The sequence below is a fragment of the Gorilla gorilla genome, chromosome 8 (genome assembly GCF_029281585.2).
Source record: "Gorilla gorilla gorilla isolate KB3781 chromosome 8, NHGRI_mGorGor1-v2.1_pri, whole genome shotgun sequence".
Classification (NCBI taxonomy): domain Eukaryota; kingdom Metazoa; phylum Chordata; class Mammalia; order Primates; family Hominidae; genus Gorilla; species Gorilla gorilla.
The window spans coordinates 55,233,063-55,255,275 of NC_073232.2; the positions used below are offsets into that span (position 1 = coordinate 55,233,063).

Consider the following 22,213-nt stretch of genomic DNA (forward strand, 5'->3'; position numbering starts at 1 on the left):
TTTTTGTTTTTGTTTTGTTTTATTTACTTCCCTGACTTCTGGGAGATGAAAATGAACTTTTCCTATACAAGATAAGACCCAGACTGGTGTCTGCACCTTGTACTTTTTTTTAATTGATGGAAAAGACGAAAGTTCCTGGAAACATGTGATGTGTGCCTCTTGTCCAGGAAAGGGGATTCCCTGAGTGTTGCCACAGTGAAGAAGGACACTCTGTGCTCTGTGGAGAGCTGCTAAAGTTTCCAAAACCTAAATAATTTCAGGATAGCTATTTCAATCTTGACTCAATGTTTACATCAAGAATTGAGACCTTTAAATGTCTCTGAAATTCTGTCATTACCAGAGGCATTTGAATCTCTCTTTAGATAGGAAAATATTCTGTGTACTGCACAATTTGCAAAGTCTCCTCTCCTTAAAAAAAAAAAAAAAATGCCTTTCCCCATTGTCCTGCTGATAGTGCGAGAAAAGTGGGGGAAGCAGGAGTTCCTTCTGGTACTGGTGGAACTGAGCTTATCCTTTCAGTATTCCATAGGGAGTTGAGGTCTTGTCTCTTAATGTGTGTCATAAGAGGCTGGAGGCCACTTGCAGTCATCTGTGAATGCTTTGAAAATAATATTCTGAGACACATGAAGAGCTACTTGCATAAAATAATCCTTGTATTAAGGATATCCTCTGTGAGACACATTAAGTATTTATTTTATCTCTAGCCAATAGCTTTTATTATGTAATTCAGAGATGGAACTTTGTTAGGGCAAAGCACAGATTGTACTACTGCTCTTCTAACACAACAGTTACTTTTTAATCTTGTAGAATTCACAATTCTACAATTATTTGGAGCTGCCTTTTCAGTTTTGTAGTCGCATTCATTTTCTTGTCATATTCCTCTTTTATCCTTTCATGGCTAAAAGTTAAAGTCATAGTAACAAAATACCCATTGCAGACCTGTTTTTTATTGGCCAACATTCTCTTGCTGACAAATTAAGAGTAGAAAGGAGATAAATAAGGATTAAACAATTGTGACCATTTCTATTTGAAATAAAATTGGCTCATGAATATGCCTGCTTAATTTCATGCCGGTGTTCAAGTGATATCCAGAGCAGTCAATAACATGGGGTACACAGATCTAAAATATAGTCATAAGAAACAGAAGTTAACTAGACCTGATGAATGCTATTTTCTCCTTAAAAAAAAAGTTTTCTCACTCTGTAGATGCACATATCACTTTTTCCTTATAAAGCAGAGATAGTCATGCAGTCAAATGGAAGCAGGCAGCCCAAAGCATGTCTTACAGTGTAGAGGCATAGGCTGGAATCCCAGTGGAGACCCATGTGGGCTTTCACCTCTGATGCTACATTTCTTATTTTATTTTATTTTATTTATTTATTTATTTCAAGACAGAGTCTTTCTCTGTCACCCAGGCTGGAGTGTAGTGACGTGATATCCGTTCACTACAACCTCCACCTCGCAGATTCAAGCAATTCACATGTTTCAGCCTCCCGAGTAGCTGGGATTACAGGCGCCTGCCACCATGGCTGGCTGATTTTTTTTATATATTTTACTAAAGACAGGGTTTAACCATGTTGTGGCCAGGCTGGTCTCGAACTCTTGACCTCCAGTGATCTGCCTGCCTGGGCCTCCCAAAGTGCTGTTATAGGCGTGAGCTACTGTGCCATGCTCTGATGCTACATTTCTAAATCTGTTTATCTGTAAAATAAGAATTACACTATATTTTAAAGAGGATATTTGCTAAACTAAAATCAGCTGACATAGGTGAAATGCTTAGTATTGTACTTGGCACATGGTGGGTAATCAATGACTTTTGAATCAGATCCCTTATATGATTGGCCCCAAAGATAAGTTTATTAGTGGAGGGAGAAAACCACGCATGTGCCAGAACATTCAAAGGAATACTTTACCCTTCAGAGTCTTCACGATAGAAAGTACTATTTGTATTCAAGGGATACTTGCCTCGATATGTAGATATATATATGAAAGTTCTATCTACCTATCACTTACCTATGTGTCTATGCAATAACCTTAATGAATGCAAATATTTTGTAAGGGGAGATTTGACTTTTCAAAAATAAAAAGTTATTTGATACTAGATGAAGGACTACTTCCACTAAATAATATGGTTTTTAAGTCAAAATCAAATGTTATGAAGAGACCATGGCCTTGTGGGATTCATATAATGTCTGAAGACAGCTCTAAAAAATGAGAGATGGTAACTACAGGGGAGTGAGTACACTGCTTCCATGTGGGGATGCTTTGAAAGGAGGTCTGATGCCATTGACTATAGAAGGTTATGTTATGTGTATTATCTCATATTTTATATATCAGGTATCAGTCCTATGAACAATCCTTAAAGAAACTTTAGTGGGACTGGTTTTAGAGAATTCATCTGAGGACAAATAATAATTTGATACTTTGCAAACTTTGATCCACTGAAGCGTTTTATTTCTACCAAAGACTGATTGTTAATAGTTTGTTCTAAGGGAATAATATTCACTGTCTTGGAGAAAATAGCTATAAAACCATACTGTTATCATTTTGATTTTTTTGAAGTGCACAATTGCAGACTCTTCCTCAGTCTTTCAAAAACATGTCAAAATGAATCCCATGAGGGAAAGAACTTTATGTCTTAACTCATGAATCTATGAAATCTGAGTTGACAATAATACACAAAATACAGACATTATATGAATCCCACAAAGCACACACATCTTTATTCTAGCTTTGCCATTCTTGAACATGTGGCTTTCAGCAAGTTTCTTAACTCTTCTTTTTCTTCCTTGTTTACAAAAAAAAAATGAGGATACTACTAGTTTATGCCTCAAATAATTGTTTAAAATATTAAGTGAATTTGTACATGTAAAATGCTTTGGTATTTGACATAATATGTGAGCTCATACATACTAGTTATGCTAGAGTTAGAGGAGATTATGTTGACTTTTTTTTTTTTTTGCTAGTTATATGTCACTATTTTGCATATTTCCTATGTCTCAAGACAAGAGGAATGTTTGTCTTAAAATATACTTTTGAGGATGTGCACACCAAAGTGTTTAAGGGCAGAAAACTGCAGGATAGTGAACAGTGATGGTATTTGCTGCTCTGTTTACGGCTTTTTTAGCTGCCAGTTGCCCTAGAACTACATTGGCAAACTCCCAGCAATAACTAGCACCATTTAGTCCTGTAAAGAAAGAGTTGCAACTGATCCAGCGACAATCATTAGACACTTCCTGGGAAACATCCTCAAGATCTTAAGCGATTCCTGGTTCAATCACCTGTTTTATTGTCTTCAACAAACTGAAGAGCAATCAATTGTTTATGAACTCACCATAAAGAAAATATTCTACTTCTGCATCCAATTAACTTGTATCTGTCAAAGAATTTATAGATTGTAGGTGGGGGAAGGGACCTTCTATTTTCAAGCAGTGTTATTAAAGGCCACACAGTTTTATTTGTCTTTTTCTTTGTCACATAATCTGCTTTAAGTCAAAGCTAATTAGTAGAGATGTGAAGAGGTAATTGTGCCTTCATGATTAGAGAGATTTAAACCTCTGCTTTTCCTTTTGTAGGTAAGTGAACTTGGCATTGGCCATTGCTTATTATGCTTCCTGTCTGGCTCTTACTCATGTTGCCATTTTGTGGACCAAAACTCAAGGCAGTTCAAAAATACTGATATGCAGGTGCCATGGATGCTGTTGGAGTGTGTGTCCTAAGAGAGAGGGTAAGTGCTGGTTTTCCATTTTAAACATAGCTCGTGATATCAAGTTGCCCCCTCCCTTCATTCCCTGACTCCCATCTTCCCCCAAAAGCGGCTCTCTTGGTTTAGTAAGCGTCTCTACCCTGCAAAGCGGAAATAATGAAAAATGAGATTCACTTTGCAAGCTTGTTGGATGAGCTTCTGGAGAATAATTTTTACCAGAAGCCTGAAATCATTTGGCATTGTTGGTGTTTTCAATGCATCTGCATCACAGCACATTGCATTTCACATCTGGCCAGTTTGGAATGAAACTTAGAATATCACCAGACTATAGTGATGTAGTTGTCATGAAGTGGTTTTTGTAGCTTAGAGAAAAGAAAAACGCTTGGCTGAAAGAATGGTCTGAAGTCCCACCCAAAGTAAAACATTCTAAATTAATAGTTGCCTAAAGACTACAGTATTATTAGACTTCTATTTTAAAAAATTCACAGTTCTAATCAAAGAAGTGTAATTGGAGTTTCCTTTTTAAATATTTGAAGACTGTATTTACTATTTTGATGTTCAAATATTAGATCTATATTTAGAAGGAAGTCTAGAGGCATTTTAAGCTAAATAGGAATGTGGATTCCTATTCAACTCACTACTGGAAAAATACATTGTCATTATAGACTTTTTAAAGTATTAAGTAGCTTTTAAAAAACATTATAGGACTGTTATAGCTAAATCCTTTTAATATCTTCATTGTTCTTAATTCTCTAGGAGTTTAGTAACATTTTGCTTTTTTTGGTAAAATTTGAAGTCTAATTTACTAGTTGGCTATTTCTTTACATTGAGAATGGTTATTACTTTTTCACTCTGAACAATTGAAAATTAAGAAAAATTACCCTTAAATATAAATTCTTGATGGTTTTCTTTGCTGTTCTTCTTTTCATTTATTATTGGAAAACAGATACTGCATTAAAGTATTTGTTGAAATATGCCTAAGTGTGTTTTCAGATTGGCATACTTAGATAGTACCTGGATTCATTGGTTTCCTATTTATTATAGCTTCATCTGGGATAAATGTATAGAAATCTTGTCATTACCTTTAGAAATTTTATTTGAGTGGCTCAATGTTACGAGTATTCTAAATGCTGACCTATTTCATTTTGATTTTCTTCTAAGTGAATATGTTTAGGTGGTATGATTCTTTTAACTCGTAATTATTATGCCATTGTGACGCATTAATTTTTGGCAGTGATTATTGTTAAAGTAAACAAATATATACCCCCCACCAAAGCACCAAGTTTCATACAAGTTTTTAAACAACCGTTTCTTTCTTTTTAAAAAAATTGATACGTAATAATTGTACGTATTTTAGAAGGCACGATGTGATGTTTCCATATATGTATATATTTGTGTAATGATAAAATCAGGGTAATTAGCATATCCATCATCTTAAACAGCTACCATTTCTTTGAACAACCCATTTCTAAGTGCTGGATGGATGTGTGAATAAGTGCCATTTTATAATGGTGGTTATTTTCACAACAAATTAATATATTTCACATTTCATAAATTGGGGATTATGAATTATAAATAAAATATTTTTCCCACATAGTATTTGCAAAGTAACTGCTTTCACTGGTAATGGGAAAATGTCCTTTTTAAAAAAATTTGGATATAAGAACTTTCAAGATGAGGCCTTGAGAGAATTGGGCACGAACTTCAGACCTGTGAAATTTTTAGTTTACTTCCTTCTGGACCTTGAATCTTGTAAATTTTCTTTATAGTTTATTCATCAGAAATTAAAATCTCAATAAACATTATGGTTTGACCCAATAAACATCATACTACTAGTTTCAAATATCGTGGATTTTACTGGGATACTCCTGGTCACACAAGAATTTAATTCTGATTAGAAGCAGAGTCATGTCTGCATCTGCTGAAATCCAGAGCCTTTAATCCTGGCAAAACTGGAGGTTCTTCAGAAGCCTGTGAAACTTAAAGGTAGCTTAATATACAGTGAATTGTGTTTATGTTTGGAGTATATGGTTCACATCATAACATGTTTTTAAGTCCCCAAACTTTGGAAAGATGCCCCAGCCACATCTTTCTCTTTAATAGAAGTTCGGAAATAGCCAAAGTTGTTATTCCCAGGTAAGCTTTCTAGAGTCACTTTGGGATTTTCTTGAGTGATTTTGTTTGCATTATGTGTCATTTGCATAGTCCTTTAAAGGGTGCTGATGTTAACTGAGTTGCTTCCCTTGTAGGAGCAGAATCATTTTAATAGCTGTTATAGAAGAACAGTACTTTTTTGTTAGTAAAATAATACAACTGGATGGGAAGGAAATAACTGTATTTGCATATTTTCCTGCATCAGTGAGCACTCTCATCAGTTTTATTGTTTATATTTTAAAAAATATAAAATAATCACCCAGTCCTTTTTTCTCTTCTGTTGTGCTCTTCTGAGAAAATAGGTTTGGGGGGTTTATTGTGAGTATGAATACTTAATTGGGTGGAGAAACTGATCCAGGTGGCTGCAGAAGCAAGTTGTTTCTGAGGGCTGGCTGGACAAATTTGAACCTGCCCCACACAGTGATAGTCGCCATTTTACTGTGTAAACCACAATAGGTTGTTTGATCTGCTTGAGATCGCAATATATTTAATTGTGCTTGGAAAATACAGTTTTGAGGTTTTGTAAAATCAAAAAACAGAGCTTTTTAAAAATAGTCTAACTTATTTCAGAGTTTTTTAATACAGATGCTGGAAATTTATGGGGTCCAAAAGAAACTGGAATATTCTGAAAGAGTTGGAGTGGGAGGAAATGAGGACTTGGGGTGTTCATTGTACCTCTGGATCCTCCTCTGCCAAAAGGATTTTGTAGCATAAGGAATTGAAGATGTCATAGCTTTGGAAATGCCAGTAAATGTAAGGTTGAATTCAGAATCTTGATCAGGAAGAACTTCCGGTTCTTTCCCTGATGAAAAATATGGTCTCTTGTAATTTCCAGAAGAACAATTGCTAATGCTTAATTTGAACAAAAATTAGTCTTCAAGAACTAAAATATTAAAGACAAAATATATCTTGGTAGATGAAATAAAAGATTAATGTTTAATATAAAATATTAGGCAAATGAGATGAGTGAATTTTTTTAGTCTGCAAGTAAAATGTCAACTCTTTCAAAAATATAATTTTTATATATATATCTTTTATGCTATAATTTTTAAAGGTCATGCATTTTATAATTCATGTTGATTAACACTATGTATAATAGTTTTATATATTTAGAATTCTAGATTATCGCTATTTAAAGAAAACATTTTACTATACAAATCACACACAAAAGTGGAGAAAATGATTTAATAAATCCCATCTTGCAAGCTTCAACACCTTGCCATATTGCTATTTTGTCACTGGGGGTAGAGAGTGATGAAATATTACAAAATAAATCTTAGACATGTCATTTGCTTTTAAATGCTTCATATACGTGTCTTAAAAAGGGAGTTTTTTTAGATAACTACAATAATATTCACACATAGAAATGTTATAATGATCCCTTCATACGCTCTAATCCCTAGTTTACATTCAAGTTTCCCTTACTGGCTCACATATGCCCTCTGTAGCTAGTTTGAATCTCAATTCAAGTCAGTTTCCACTCATTGCATTTGTTATATCTCTCAAGACTTAAATTTTAGAACAATTTCTACTTTTCCCTCCTCTCTCTTTCTTGGCATTGATATTGATGAAATTTGACCAGGGGTCCTATAGAATGTTCTATATTCTGCATTTTTCTTATTTCATCCTAGTTGTATTTTTTAATTTGTTCCTCCATCCCCCATACTTCATGCAAACTAGAAATTGAATCTGAGGGATTCTATTATTTTAATATTTTCAACAAGAATACTTCGTAGATGAGGTTTTGATACATTCTCTCAGTATCCCAAACACATTTGTTTAGTAACTAATGTCATTTTATTCCACTCTTCAGATGGACTTCTTGCTGCAATATTCAAAAGTAATTACATTTCGGGGGGTAAAAAAGCCTGCCCAATAAGTCTTTATTATAATCAAATCCTTATGGGAGTAAACTTCAATTAATTGATGCATGAAAAATACCAGAGACAAAGTGAACCCTTTAATTTCTCTAAATTTGGCTATGCATAAAGAAAGCTACACCTACCATGCCTGTCATAAACTGTCAATGGCCAGTCAGACTGAACCTGCTGCCCTCACATTGCCCCTGTTGTGAGCAAGTATCTCCATGCTCTAGTGAACTCTTACTGAGATAGACCTGCTATTTGGAGCTTTGATGTCCATCAAGGTTTTACTCCCATCTCTATATTAAAGCATCATGTTTTTAGGTTTTGGATAAACATCCAATGTATGTCTTTTATGAGTAAAACAGATCACAAGAAATTATGATATGTGTTTGGTTGGCTTACAGACCTTGCTGTATCCATTTGGTTCCCTCTTATACTTTTGTATTTTTAACTCAACATCTCCATTACTTCTAGTCATAGGGCTTGAAATTCTCACTGTTAGAATCATTCCTTTTGGTCTTTCTGGAAATGTTTATTAAAGAGAAATCACGGTATCACATTACTTGGGAAAAATAACGCATATATAAGACTCACTGTCACCTAAACCGAGATGATGATCTCAGTAGGCACTATCCAAAGAATGTCTTGACCTTGGACAAACATCTCATCTTGGAATTTTTCTTGGGCTCTGGACACCTGGGAAACAGCTTGTAAAGACCAAATTCTGTTGTAGAAGTGGAGAACTTCAAAAGGAGAATATGAGATATCTTGGGATTATTGCCTCTGGTTTCTAATAAACTGAATTATGTTGATAATGCCTATCCCAGGCTCTGTGGTCTGTAGAAGGAAGAGTGGATGAGGAGTAAAGAGATACTGAGCTTCAGTCCTGGGTTCCAGGCAGTGTAGCTTGGTGATCAACAGCACAAACTCCGGATTCACATTGGGTGGCCTCTTGCTCATGTGACCTTAGAAAATGTACTTAATTTTCTGAGAAGCCTCAGTTTCTGAATCTGTAAAATGGTATTAATAATAGACATTGGCCTTATGGGGCTATTATGAGGATTTAGTGAGACAATCCATATAAAGTGCTTGCATAGTTCTGGTACTTAGGAAATGATCAATAAATGTCACCTCTACTGTTTTATTATTGATCGTAACTAATGGTTGTTCCCTTCATTAAAAACTTCATAGCAAATTCTGGCAGAGAATTAAATTTATAAGTTGCATTTTCTCAGAGTTTAGATTTCTTTGGCTAATGACCGTTATTTAATTTACAGAATTACTCTTTGTATGCCAAAGTCCTCTGATGATAAACACTAAATTTAAAAAGTTTAAAGAGCAGCATGTCAACGGAATCCATTCAACCTACTTGCTGATTGTTTATGTATGAGAGTATAAATGGATGGTAAATTACAAATATATATTAATATAAGTTTATATAAGGTCACACACTGCAGAGTTAAGTATGCATAAGTAATTGAACCAGAGAGTATGCTTGCTTGCCCGCCCTTCCTTCCTTCCTTCGTTCCTTTTCTTTCTTTTCTTTTCTTTTTCTTTCTATCTTGTTCTCTTTCTCTCTCTTTCTTTCCCTCTTTATTTTCCTTTATCTTTTCCTTCCTCCCTTTCTCTTACTCCTTCCTTCCTTCTTTCTTTTCTCTTCTTCTCTTTTTTCTTTCTTTTCTTTCTTTCTTTTTTCTTTCTCTCTCTCTCTCCCTCCCTCTCTTCCTTTCTTTCTTTACCTTCCTTCCCTCCTTCCCTCCCTCCTTCTTCCTGCAGGGTCTCCCTATGTTGCGCAGACTGGAGTGCATTGGCTATTCACAGGCACAATCATCACGCACTGCAGCCTGAAACTTTTGGCCTCAGGCGGGCTTCCTGCCTCAGTGCCCCAAGTTGCTGGGACTATAGGCATCTGCCATCATGCCCGACAAGAGCTTTCTTTAATGCCAGATATTCTGCCAAATGTTTTACATAGATACGTCATTGAGCTTTGGCAATGATTATATAGTTCGTGCCACTGTTATCCTGAGGACCAGGGCCACACTGTTAGAACACGGAAGATCTAGAATATAACTCAGGTCTGTCCAGCACTGGAGCCACTTGTTAGCTTCCACATACTCTTTTTTCTAATGTGTTTTCAATCAAGGGGCTTATTATTGGCATCTGTTTGTTAGTGTGATATGTTACCATGAAGCAAGAGTAAGTATTTGCATCTTGTGGTCCAAGAGTTGCTGCTACAGGGGCTGTAACTACATGAACTGTCCCTGTAGCTCTAGTACCTAGGCTACCATCAATTCATTCTTGAGGCTTCAGACAGCTTTGTCACTTGAGCTAAAACTTTTCTAGCTGGTCAGAAGTTCTGGTCAAAGTATTTTCCATTATTTTGCTTAAATTTGGGGTATCCTGTAGTCATTTGGGAAGATGTTAAAATGTATCCTCTTTTTTCCCTGCATAATGGACAGAGTCTCACCCTGTCACCCAGGCTAAAGAGTGCAGTGGTGCAATCATAGCTCACTGCAACCTCAAACTCCCGGGCTGAAGCGATGCTCCTGCCTCAGCCTCCCCAGTAGCTAGACTACAGGTTTGCACCACCAAGCCTGGCTGTTTTTCAGTTTTCTTTTTTCTTTTTTTTTGTAGACTTGGGGTCTCACTATGTTACCCAGGCTGGTCTCAAACTGTGTCCTCTTTTAAAGGACAAGTTTTCATTTCTTTTTCTTTTTTTTTTTTTTTTTTTTGAGACAGAGTCTCACTGTTGTGGCCCAGGCCACAGTGCAGTGGCACAATCTCGGTTCACTGCAGCCTCTGCCTCCAGGGTTCAAGCATTTCTTGTGCCTCAGCCTCCCAGCTAGCTGGCATTACAGGTGTGCACCACCACGCCCAGCTAATTTTTGTATTTTTGGTAGAAACAGGGTTTCTCCATCATGGCCAGGCTGGTCTCAAACTCCTGGCCTCAAGTGATCTGCCTGCCTCGGCCTCCTAAAATGCTGAGATTACAGGCGTGAGCTGCTGCACCTGGCCAAGTTTTCATTTTCTAGGTGCTGTTCATTACTTGAAGAAATACATTCACTTTGTCAGCACTGTGGTTTGTCATTTGGAAAGAAAAATACACCCTCTTTAAGAAAGCGAGTTCCCTGTGATGTAGTGTGCTTTCTATTAGAGCTCAAATCAGAATGAGTGTTCAGCACTGATGTTTTCATTCCGTCCTCCTCCTCTCACCTCCTGCCTGCTCTCAGCCCACTGTCCTCTCTGCCCCATTCCTCCTTGGGTTGTCTTAAAGTCAAAAGCTCTCAGGGTTATGTTGATTTGGGCTTGCAGAGAATTTACCTGTTGTTAAAGAATGCCTTTGAGTATAGCAGCTTCTTTGTTTCTTGATGGTGATTTTTTTCCTACCTTTTAATGTTTCAATTTGATGACATGGTTGATTAAGTTGGAACTGTAAGGACTTGGAAGGCAGAATATTTATATGGTTTGCTTGCATATCTCAAGGTAGATAGCACTTTGCAAATGGTAATATTTGTTTAATAACAGGATATAATTACCACAATCAAATATTTAATTGAGAAATATGATATTATGTATGTATGTGACAGATTTCAAGGTGAGAATTCTGGGCCTTGAAGGAAAAATATTAATACCCTCTAGTGCAGTGGTTCTTACACTTTGGCATTGTAGGAATCACCTGAAGTACTTGCTATAAAATGCAGATCCTTAGATCACACCCATAGAGGTTCAGATTAAGGATGAGGCAGGGCCCAGAAACCTGGATAATTTAAAACATTATCCCAGTTGCTTCTGTGCCAGTGATCCTCTTAAAACACTTGGAGAATCATTGTTCTGGGGTGGCTTTGTTATCTCAAAACCTCACTGTATTTTCAGTTGTTATTTTAGAGTATCTGCACTTACTGTTGGGATAGAGCCTAGAGTAGGTTAAGCAACTGAATAGCCTTTGCAGCCCTCCTCCACCCACCTCTTTTTGTGCACAAGGTACCTGGTTTCCTCACATTACCTGTTTCAGTTATATTCCTAATACCTTCCACAAATTGAAACTCTTTTTTTCTTCATCATGCTTAACTAGCTGTTTCCCATAAAAGCCAAATTTGAGGTTTGGTATGCATGATTGACAGTTGCTTAAAGTGTTACCCCTTCCTAGAGTTCAGTTTACAAAGCCCAGATGAGTAACTCTTATAGTGAAAATTTAGTTAGTAAGGCAGATTTGGGGAATGGGCATGGGAAGACATGATTTAGGGCAAGGATCATTCTTCTTGGAACTGCTCTGATCGTGCAACACCTAAGATGTTATTAAGACCTGACATCAACCAAGCCAAGGTGGTAGCATTTTCTGCTCAATAATTGATGCAGCAGGAGCTCAGGTAATTTAGTCAAGCTCTTTGGCTTTTGATAAGTGCCATAGTTTTCTATTCTATAATAGATGATATTTAGTCAACCTAAGTGTTTCTGAAAGATGTGAAAGGTAAATATTGAAGCAGTTCTTTAAAATAATTCAGTAGATATAGGATGGGGCTTGGGGGTGGGGTTTGGGAACAGTATGGACAAAGCAGATTGTCCTGGTGTTGATACTCAGTGAAGCCAACTAGTGGGTACAGAGTAGTAAATTATACAACACTCTCCTATGTGTGCGTTTCAAATTTTTACCATAAAACATTAAAATGGGCTTAAAACATTTCACCAAGCATGGCCAAGCCTTCGTTTTTGTTATTTTTGAGTTGACCTCTTAGTAATGTGGCATTCTGATCCTGTCAGTGTCTGGCTCTTCTGTAGGAATGGGAATGGAATGGGAAGATGCACCCATGTTAGCAAAACATTGTGTGTTAAGTATCCCGTATGAATGTGGTGTTTTCTTTCCATATCTCTCACATTTTAATCTGGACAGAAATGGCAAAATGAAATTGGTGTTATGTGGATAGTAATTTGACCCCTTGATTGTGATATTGCATAATGTTTTACCTATTGTGTATAGTTTTTTGAAAAGTTGAGCTCTAGTTTTCTTTTCCTTTATTGATGACTTATAAAAATATGTATTATAAGCATAATGAGCACTATAAATCATACTTTATAGACAACTGGTAATTGCTACCTGCAGGTGCCCACATGCAGCTGAATATGAGTTAGCTAATTTTATTTTCGCATGGTGTATTATAAATAAGATTCCTGTTACTTTTTAGAAGTGAAGTGTATGGCATTATTCATGACCCTTTTGAGGAAGAACATGTATTTTTGTCAAGTAGCCAGGACTCTAATGAATTTTTATGGACATATTGAGGCTACTAGAACCTCTGAGGGCGAGAATGTGTCTTAATCTGTCTTTTCTCCCCTGCAACATCCTGGAGGACAATATAATGGGTACTTTGACTATAACAACAAATAAATGAACAGTGGTTAAAAGAACTGCCACTTTACAAAATTGTGATTCAGATACTGTGAGAAGATAATGTGACTGGACTTTTAATTAATTGCTTGATATGACAAGTATAGATTGAAATCAATCATTTTTATTGAATTAGTGTGAAGGACTTATAAAATCTTTATCCTTAACACAGGTATATTGATTGTTTTACAAATATGCCTGATGGCCACCTTACAATTTTGTAGTTTAATGACATACAATAGTAATGATTTGAATGGCAGTTTACATGACAAAATCAGTCAAGTCAGTTAAAGACAATGGAATGGGATAGAATGTTGATTGAAAGAGTTAGTGTGTGCATTAAAAATATATTATCATTGGCTATAGTATTATCACGGCAGTAATCCCAGCACTTTGGGAGGCCAAGATGGGAGGATCACTTGAGGCCAGGAGTTTGAGAGCAGCCTGAGAAACAGAGTGAGACTGTGTCTCTACAAAAAATAAGAAATAATTAGCCAGGTATGGTGATGCACACTTGTGGTGCCAGCTACTCAGGAAGCTGAGACAGGAGGATTGCTTTGGCCCAAGAGGTCAAGGCTGCAGTGAGCTGTGATTGTGCTGTTCTCCAGCCTGGGTGACAGAGTGAGACCCTGCTACAAAATAAAAATAAAAATAAAAAGGTCATGAAGTCAAAAGATAAAAATAAGCTAACTTCAAGCTTGAAGTTTTGTGGTATTCTCTTCAATAAACCCAGAGTCAACATATTTACTGAACTGCATATCACAAACTGTGCTCTGTAAATTGGAGGGTTTTTGTTTTGTTTTGTTTTGTTTTCTTATGAAATTAGCTTTGAGCTATAAAAGATCAAGAGAATGTGAAGAACAGTTGTTCTAATCATAGAAGGTTGAATATACCCAGTGATTCAAAGACAGAAAGGAGAAAAAGGTCTGGGGGCAGCGAGGTAGAAATGGGAAGGAAGGCTTAGAAAAAACCTGAGAACAGAAGATGAGGCAATTTGGAGATAGAGATTGTGGGTGGATTGTCAGGAGTCCGACGGTGATAATGGATGTTCCAACAAAAGGTAAACATAACTGCAGATAAAACCTCTAAAAATACTTTCCTTTCCTAAGAGATGCTGAAAGTTCTGTTCTCTGAGATACAGGGGTAAAATGAAATTTTGTGGGTGATTTATAGCAACCATATTTTGTTTTTGAGTGTGCGGTGCTTTCTATGGTGCATCTATATCTCTGTGTTATCATCTAGGCCAGTACTTTTCAAACTTTGTGCATCAAAGTTGTCTGAGTAGCTTTTTAAAACTGCGAAGGGGATCTGAGCATTATTTTTAAAATAGATGGCTACAGTGCCAATCAAATGAACATTTTTAGTCTGTAAATACTATTATAAAGAATACCAAGCAAATAATGCTTCTCTTTGTTCCTTATAAGAATCTTGAGAGGCATGTACAGGAAGTGTGCCAAAATGAAATAAAAACAAAAGCTTAATAAATCAATCATGTATATGTTGAATTTCCTCCAGTATTTTGCTTTGTGCATTTTTATGGCTTATCTCACAAACTCTGAAGTACAAAGTGTGAATACATAACTGCCTGGGACTTCACTCTGTGTGTTTTCTATTGTTGGCTTTTGGGGTTAAGCATATTTAAATGTAATTAAGCAGGTACCAGAACAACTACAATTATTCTGACTATGCTATTAAGAAGATTGATACTAGGCACATATTTATTACAACTTACTTGGGCCATTTTTTTCTTTTTTTAAAGACAGGGTCTCACTCTATCACCTAGTGAAGTGTTCACTGCAGCCTCAACCTCCTGGGCTCCAGCAATTCTCCTTCCTCAGCCTCCTGAGTAGCTGGAGACCACAGGCATATGCCACCACACCTGGTTGATTTTTTAAATTTCTTTATAGTGACAGCATCTCACCATGTTACCCAGGCTGGTCTCAAACTCCTGGGCTCAAGTGACCCTCCTATCTCAGCCTCCAAAAGTGCTGGGATTACAGGCATGAGCCATTACACCCAGCCTGTTTTTGTTTTGTTTTTTTTCTAAAGCTGATATTGTATTCAAAAAGAAAAACAAATGCTTTCTGCAACAAGTCCTTTTCAGAGAGAATTGAACACCAATGGTAGTCTATATAATTTTGGTAAATAGTAAAGATACAAGGATGTGGTACAAATAGGTAGAAGATAGGAGACTCAGGCCCTATTCTCCCACCTGCCTCTGACCTACCTCCCGGCCAAGCAGTTCAACCTTACCATGCCTTGTGACGTTCTCCTTTGTAAATTAGGATGATCTATTTTTTTTTTTTTTTGGTCTCAAAAAGTTATGTAGAGAATACCAAATGAGAGTTGAACATGTCTCTTATCTTGGACAGAAAGTACTGTTGCCTTTAAAGTAATTAAAGTTGGATAAATTGAGCCATAATAATAAAAAAAAAAGCTAATGTTTGTATGGAAGATTTTCTTCTTGAAGTCGTTTTGGAAAAAAAAAAAAGAGCAGATTAAATTCCCCCAGAGATGAAATGTTATGTAGGATTCTATGAAGAAATAAAAGTGATAAAGAAATAGGAAGAAGATTACATTGAATTTTGCCTGGCTTGTTTTACCAATGGTTTGTTTTGAGCTTATCTTCAGTTGTTTGGAAGCAACCTAATTGCTCAACACATAGGAAAGGGCCTCATTCACAATTCTGTCATCATGAGTACTACAGAGTCTGTTATGGGTAGGTTGGTTTAATACACGGGAAAGTCTAAGGACATTTTTATTATGCCCCAATACTTGTTTGAATTGGTAAGTACTGCTTGGTATTTAGTAACTTAGGAAACTCTTGGGTTCAGTGGGTGACTGGGAATACAGCAAGTAGAGTTCCATGTTGAACCTTGGTAGTATCCACATCTAAATCATAAATTACTCAACAGGAGAAAAGAAAATTTATTTTTGTTTGAATTTACTCATTCCATATTGAGCTCCATCATATACCAGACACTATGTTGACCCTAGCTATATAAATTAGAAGCAGACAATTTTGCCATTCTTGACATTGGAAACAAGAGGAAAAAAAAATAAAAATGAAAAATGCACACACCAGTAATTTGTCCTTAATTTAGACTACATCAGCTATAAGAATACTTATTAAATGCCTTTCTGAATAGGGATTTGCAAAGACAAGTTAATTATTAATGACAAGCCTTTGGGAGTCTTATAAAAAAATCACAACTAACTGCTGCCTCTGTGCTTGAGGGCTGACGTCTTTTAACTCTCTTTGCCCCACTTAATATTATAATTATAAAATTGCAAATTCATTTCCTCTTCTCTTTTCTCTACCCTATATGCTAGAATGTGCAGTAAGATCACAGAAATTTCTAAGTATTAAAAGTTTTATCCAGTATTTTTCATACTGCTTCATAAAGGCTGTTCTCATAACATTGTTTTGTCCTGAGTCAGACTATTGGCTTTTTGCTGGAGCCCCCTTGTGCACAATGAGCAATTAAGCATTGCACTCGAATTCTGAGACTAGCTTTTGTGAATGATGGGCTCTGTATTATTTCAATGAGAACTCAAGCCAGAGGTCAAATAGAGAGGATACTCTAGAAGTGTGCTTCTCAAACTGTAATGTGTCTACCAAGCACTGATGGATGTTGTCAGCATGCAAATTCTGATTCAGTAAGTCTAGGTGTAGCCCAGGAATCTGATTTTCAATATCTTACCATGTAATGCCAATGCTGCTGATCCCTGGACCACATTTTGAGTAGCAGCATTCTAGAACTATAGCATGAGCCTTAACCTCAGGGATCTTACTATAGTTATAGATGATATTGACTTTGAAATTTTAGTCTTGGTTTATAAAACTTTAGAATAGCTTCTTAAAATTGCCCCACCAGTCTACACTACAAAATAATTGTCCTTTGCTGTTGACCTGAACTTTTTGCTGCTTTGTGAACATTTCTTAAAGGAGATAGAGTTTCTCTTTTTTACAAAAGAATGAGTGATGAGCGATGACATGTTTTGGCTTGCCTTCTGCTATTAATCTGATCTTTTGTGGAAAAGGTATTGTTAGATTTCTTGGTTCCTTGTACAGCTAGAGTTGTCTAGCCTTGTAAATCCTTTGCTAATCCCTGTAGGATTCTTCTTATTCTGTGGTAATGCTTTAGAATGGTGAAACAAATCATTTGCATTATGCTGTATCTATAAGTATATATTTACATCGATATACCATCAAATCTGTGCTATGTCATTCATAATATTAACTTTATGTGGTAATACTTAAAAAATCAAATCATGTTCCCAGAAACATATGACATTCCTGAATTTTAAAGTGTATACTTCTTGAATGTAACTGAGAGAGGATCTTTTATAGTAACTAATAAAAAACAAAACTGGTCACTCAATTTTTTAAAAATAAGGCTAAAAGAAAACACCTTACCTTGTTGGAACCAGTTTGCATTCATTTTACAAATATTTACCGCAAACTATATGTCAAGCATCAGGTTATACTGTAGAGAGAGAACAGGCAAGTATTTAGGATTTTTATTATTCTTAATCATGAATATTTTAATACAATGATCAAAAGTGATAGCACAAGAATGCCTAAATTGAGATACATAGAACTATATATCAGCATAAATAATGTTTTTATATAAGCACACATACACACATGCAGTGCCTTCATAGGTCAGATAATGTATCTCTTAAGCTTATCTTTCCATATTGAAGTTTATTCTCTTGGTTTCAATAAAAGCACACTTTTCCCATTTCCATTCTAACGATTTTTTTCCATCTCTAGTGTGGATACATTTTTTTTCCATCAGCATGTTTTCCACTTCAAGTAATAGAAATCTTGACTCAAATAGTCTCATACATTAAAGACAGTTATTCTCTCATATAACCGAAAGTCCAAAATCTGCAGGACAGGCTTTGGATCTGGTTGATAGATTAGTTCAGCAATTTCACTAAAGGTCAGGTTTTTTCTGTTTCTATAAACAAAGAAAAATTCCCCAGAAGTCTCCCACCATACTTATCTTTGGCCTTGACTGGGTCCATATCTCTCCTAGTTGCTAGCAGAGGAAATGATATTATCATGATTGATATGTTCTGATCATTTGTAGTAAGGTGGAGTGGAAGTTGGGCAGTCAACCAGTGTCCGCTATCCTCTTTCTCTGACAACGTTAAAATGTTAGTATTACCAAAGATTGTGTTTGAGAATCTCTCATTCTTACTGTATACTCTCTGTGTGATTTTATCCAATTCTGTGGCTTAACCACCTTTATGTGTAATGATAGTTCTTACATCTCTATATAGCCAACCCATTTTTGGGGGTTGGCTATGTAGTTCTTACGTCTCTATATAACCAACCCATTTTTTGGGGTTAGCTATATAGAGATGTGGGAACATGCAATTTCCCTCTAAAAAAAACTCAACTCGACACTGTTAGCACAATCTCAAATTCAATATAGTCCAAAATTTAGTTCATTAATCTCTTTACCTAAAAGTCTCAATCCCCTACTACCAACTTGGAGAGTCATTTAAACTACAACCCTAAGGGTCATCCATGACCACTGAGTGAGTCAGGAACCAAATTCTGTTGATTCTTCCTCCTTCCCTTCTCTTGTGCTCATTCTTCTCCTCCTCCTCTCCATGTTGCTGCCTCCTCCAATAGGGCTCTTACTGTTTCTATCTTGAGCATTGTTTTCTAACTGATCTCTCCATCTCCACTCATGCTGCTCCCCACGTGCAATTTCTTCTTCACATTTACTAAGAGAACATCCCAAAGTTATATCTGATCTTGACACTTCCTGCTTACTGTCAGCAACTCCCATTTGTCTAGCAATATTCCTAGCCATTATATAGCAGGACCTTCTAAATCTTACCTCTTTAGCATGTAAATGAGTCGTGACTTTCCCAGTGCCCTCATCTTTGAAACTTATAATTCAGTCAACTTTTCTTTTCTTTTCTTTTCTTTTTTTGAGAAGGAGTCTCGCTCTGTCGCCCAGGCTGGAGTGCAGTGGCACAATCTTGGCTCACTGCAACCTCCATCTCCTGGATTCACACCATTCTCCTGCTTCAGCCTCCCGAGTAGCTGGGACTACAGGTGCCTGCCACTACACCCGGCAAATTTTTTTTTGTATTTTTAGTAGAGACAGGGTTTCACCATGTTAACCAGGATGGTCTCCATCTCCTGACCTCATGATCCGCCCATCTCGGCCTCCCAAAGTGCTGGGATTACAGGTGTGAGCCACCACGCCCGGCTCAGTTAGCTTTTCTTATTATTTTCCCCCAAACACACAGTGCCATTTCTTTTTTTTTCTTTCTTTCTTTCTTTTTTTTTTTTTTTTGAGACAGAGTCTCGCTGTGTTGCCCAGGCTGGAGCGCAGTGGCACGATCTCGGCTCACTGCAACCTCTGCCTCCCGGGTTCACGCCATTCTCCTGCCTCAGCCTCCCGAGTAGCTGGGACTACAGGTGCCCGCCACCATGCCCGGCTAATTTTTTGTATTTTTAGTTAAGATGGGGTTTCACTGTGTTAGCCAGGGTAGTCTCGATCTCCTGACCTCGTGATCCGCCCACCTCAGCCTCCCAAAGTGCTGGGATTACAGGTGTGAGCCACCGTGCCCAGCCCCACAGTGCCATTTCTGACAGTGTCTATCCTCATGCTGTTTCATTTACTTTTATGTCTCAGGACAATCATTATCCCCTTTTAAAGACCTCACAACTCTTTTACTCTGCCAGGAGAACTGAGGATGAGGGAATCATGGTGATGGTGATGGTAGCTAATGCAGTCATCACACATTGCTTTATGAGAGGAATATAATCTAACAAATACATTGTTAGGTGATTTTGTATGTGAACATCACAACATGTCCTTACACAAAGCTAGATGGTATAGCCTACTGCACATCCAGGCTATATGGTGTGGTTTATTACTCCTAGGCTACAAACCTGAATACCATGTTACTGTACTGAATAGTGTAAGAAGATAATAACACAATGGTAGGTATTAGTGCAATGGAAAATCTTCAGTTCCATTATAATCTTATGGGACCACGGTTGTATATGAGGTTTGTCATTTACTGAGACATCATTATGCAGTGCATGACCGTCTATATCACCAGACACTGTTCAAAGTGCTTTCCACATGGAAAGCTATGCAAAAATACTGTGAGGTAGGCACTCTTATATCCATATTTTATATATGAGAAGACAGAGGTACAGAGAGATGAAACTACCTGCCCAAGGTCTCAGAGGTACCAAGGAGTAAAACTGAGATTTGACCTTAGGCAGTCTGGCTCCTAGATCAGTACTCTTAAGCACTACACTGTACTGTGTCTCAATCATTTGATCAATCTTTTCTTGGGAAGCATTTTACCTTGGACACAGTTTTATTTTGCACTTAAGAGATTTTACTGCACTGTGTTTCATGTCTAAGTTCCCCAACTATATCAAACTTCCTTGAGGCTGGAGCAATTCTTATTCACATATAGTCCTCAACACAGTAGGCACAAAGTGTTGATAGGATGTGGATAGAAAGGAATAGAAAGAATGATTGGTAAAGTATTTATGGGTAAAGAAATGAGTCAACATTTCTCTCAAATGCCTTGAAAATGTTATTATGATTTGCATTCACAGAGGCACGGTTTTTGATTGAGCTGTCTAGTTCGTTTAAGAAAGAGGTTCTTCCTGCATTTTGCCAAGTCTGCAATTTAAGAACAGATGATTTATGCAAGACAATAACTCACCTAGGTCGATCCCTCACTTTATATGTTTCTTCATCAAACACAAGTCATTCTACAAAAAGACTAATATACAAACGTTGATTGCAACCTTAGTCATATTATTAAAAAACTAGAATCAGTCCAAATATCTACCAATAGATGAATAAACAGTGTGCTATATTCATAGAGTGAAATACTAATCAACAATTAAAAATTGAAATGAATAACTGATACCATGCAACAACATAGATGAACATCAAATGCATTATACTGAACAAAAAAGCCAGATACAAAAGGGTATATAATATATGATTCCATTTAGATTAAGTTGCAGTACAGGCAAAGTTAATCTTAGTTCTATAAATCAGATCAGTGGTGGCCTGAACGTGTGAGGCAGAATTTATTGGAAAGGGACAGGGAAGAACTTTCTTGAGGGATGGAGATGCTCTATATTTTGTTTTGGGTGATTTTTACATAAGTTTAGACAATTATCAAAACTGACTAACCTGAACACTTAGAATCTGTACATTTTATTATATGCCAGTCATGCCTCTGTTTTTAAGAAATGGTGGCAATAGCAAGGGAAGTGGGAGCCCAGGAATTTTTTTTTCAAGATAGAATAAATAACAGCAAGTTTGTATGCTAAATAAAATGATCCAGTGGAAGAAAAGTATTGATGAATAAGAGAGAAGGGAGAATTGGTGAAGCAATCTGCTTGAGCAGGAGAGAGGATGGGAGAGAGTGCACAGGTGGAGGGACTAGCTTTAGAACAGTCATGGATAAAGACAGGATGTGTAGCTGTAAATGATGATGGCTGGTTGGTCATGATGTTCTTCTGAGTCTACCCAAGTCTTCTTTGCCTGATTTTTCACAGGGAAGTAGGAAGGCAGGACAACAGTTTTTAGTGAGGGTTAAGGATGGAGGAGGTGCAGGAGGTTTGAGGAAGTGCGGAGCAGTGGTCGTCAAACTTTTTCATGCATCAGAAGCATGGTGTGTGTTAAAGCAAATGTTCTGGGCCTCATCCCAGAGTTTCTGGTTCAGTAGGACTGGGAAAGACCCTGAGAATGTGCCAAGAAGTTTTTAGATGATGTTGATCTAGATAAGACTCTGAGAACCACTGGTGTAGAGCTTTCACTTTTATAGCTGAGACATTCATGCTTTGAATAATAAAATGGTTCATCTAAGGTGATGGAACTGTGACTAGTAAGTAGTCCAGGCTGCTGCCTCCAGCTTGGGCTCATCCTACATATGCGCTCTGATTTCAGGGAGGGAGAGCAGCAGAAGGCAGTGGGTTCCAGGGGTTAAGTGGGGAGTGTGCACTAGGCAGGGAATTTTGGAGAAAGGAGAAACTGACATCACCAAAGCAAATCTTGTTAAGGTCACCTTAGTTTGTTATGGCCT

The 22,213-nt window shown here is 37.0% G+C and overlaps 1 protein-coding gene and 2 long non-coding RNA genes across 6 annotated transcripts in view; 1 reads left to right on the forward strand and 2 right to left on the reverse strand.

The window, feature by feature from the left end:
- The window catches only part of ANK3 (ankyrin 3), a 704,894-nt gene that overhangs the window by 221,788 nt on the left and 460,893 nt on the right, over positions 1–22,213 (forward strand). The gene's annotated exons all lie outside the window — the stretch shown is intronic.
- Positions 8,248–17,601, reverse strand: LOC129525195 (uncharacterized). Its single transcript, XR_008669320.2, has 3 exons — positions 17,529–17,601; positions 11,047–11,155; positions 8,248–8,735 (listed from the first exon to the last, which is right to left on the reverse strand). It is a non-coding gene; the product is annotated as an uncharacterized lncRNA (long non-coding RNA).
- LOC134759209 (uncharacterized) overlaps positions 18,134–22,213 on the reverse strand; it is a 35,727-nt gene continuing 31,647 nt past the window's right edge. The window contains exon 3 of the long non-coding RNA XR_010135207.1: positions 18,134–18,261. This is a non-coding gene — a long non-coding RNA (uncharacterized lncRNA). The remainder of the gene's footprint in view (positions 18,262–22,213) is intronic.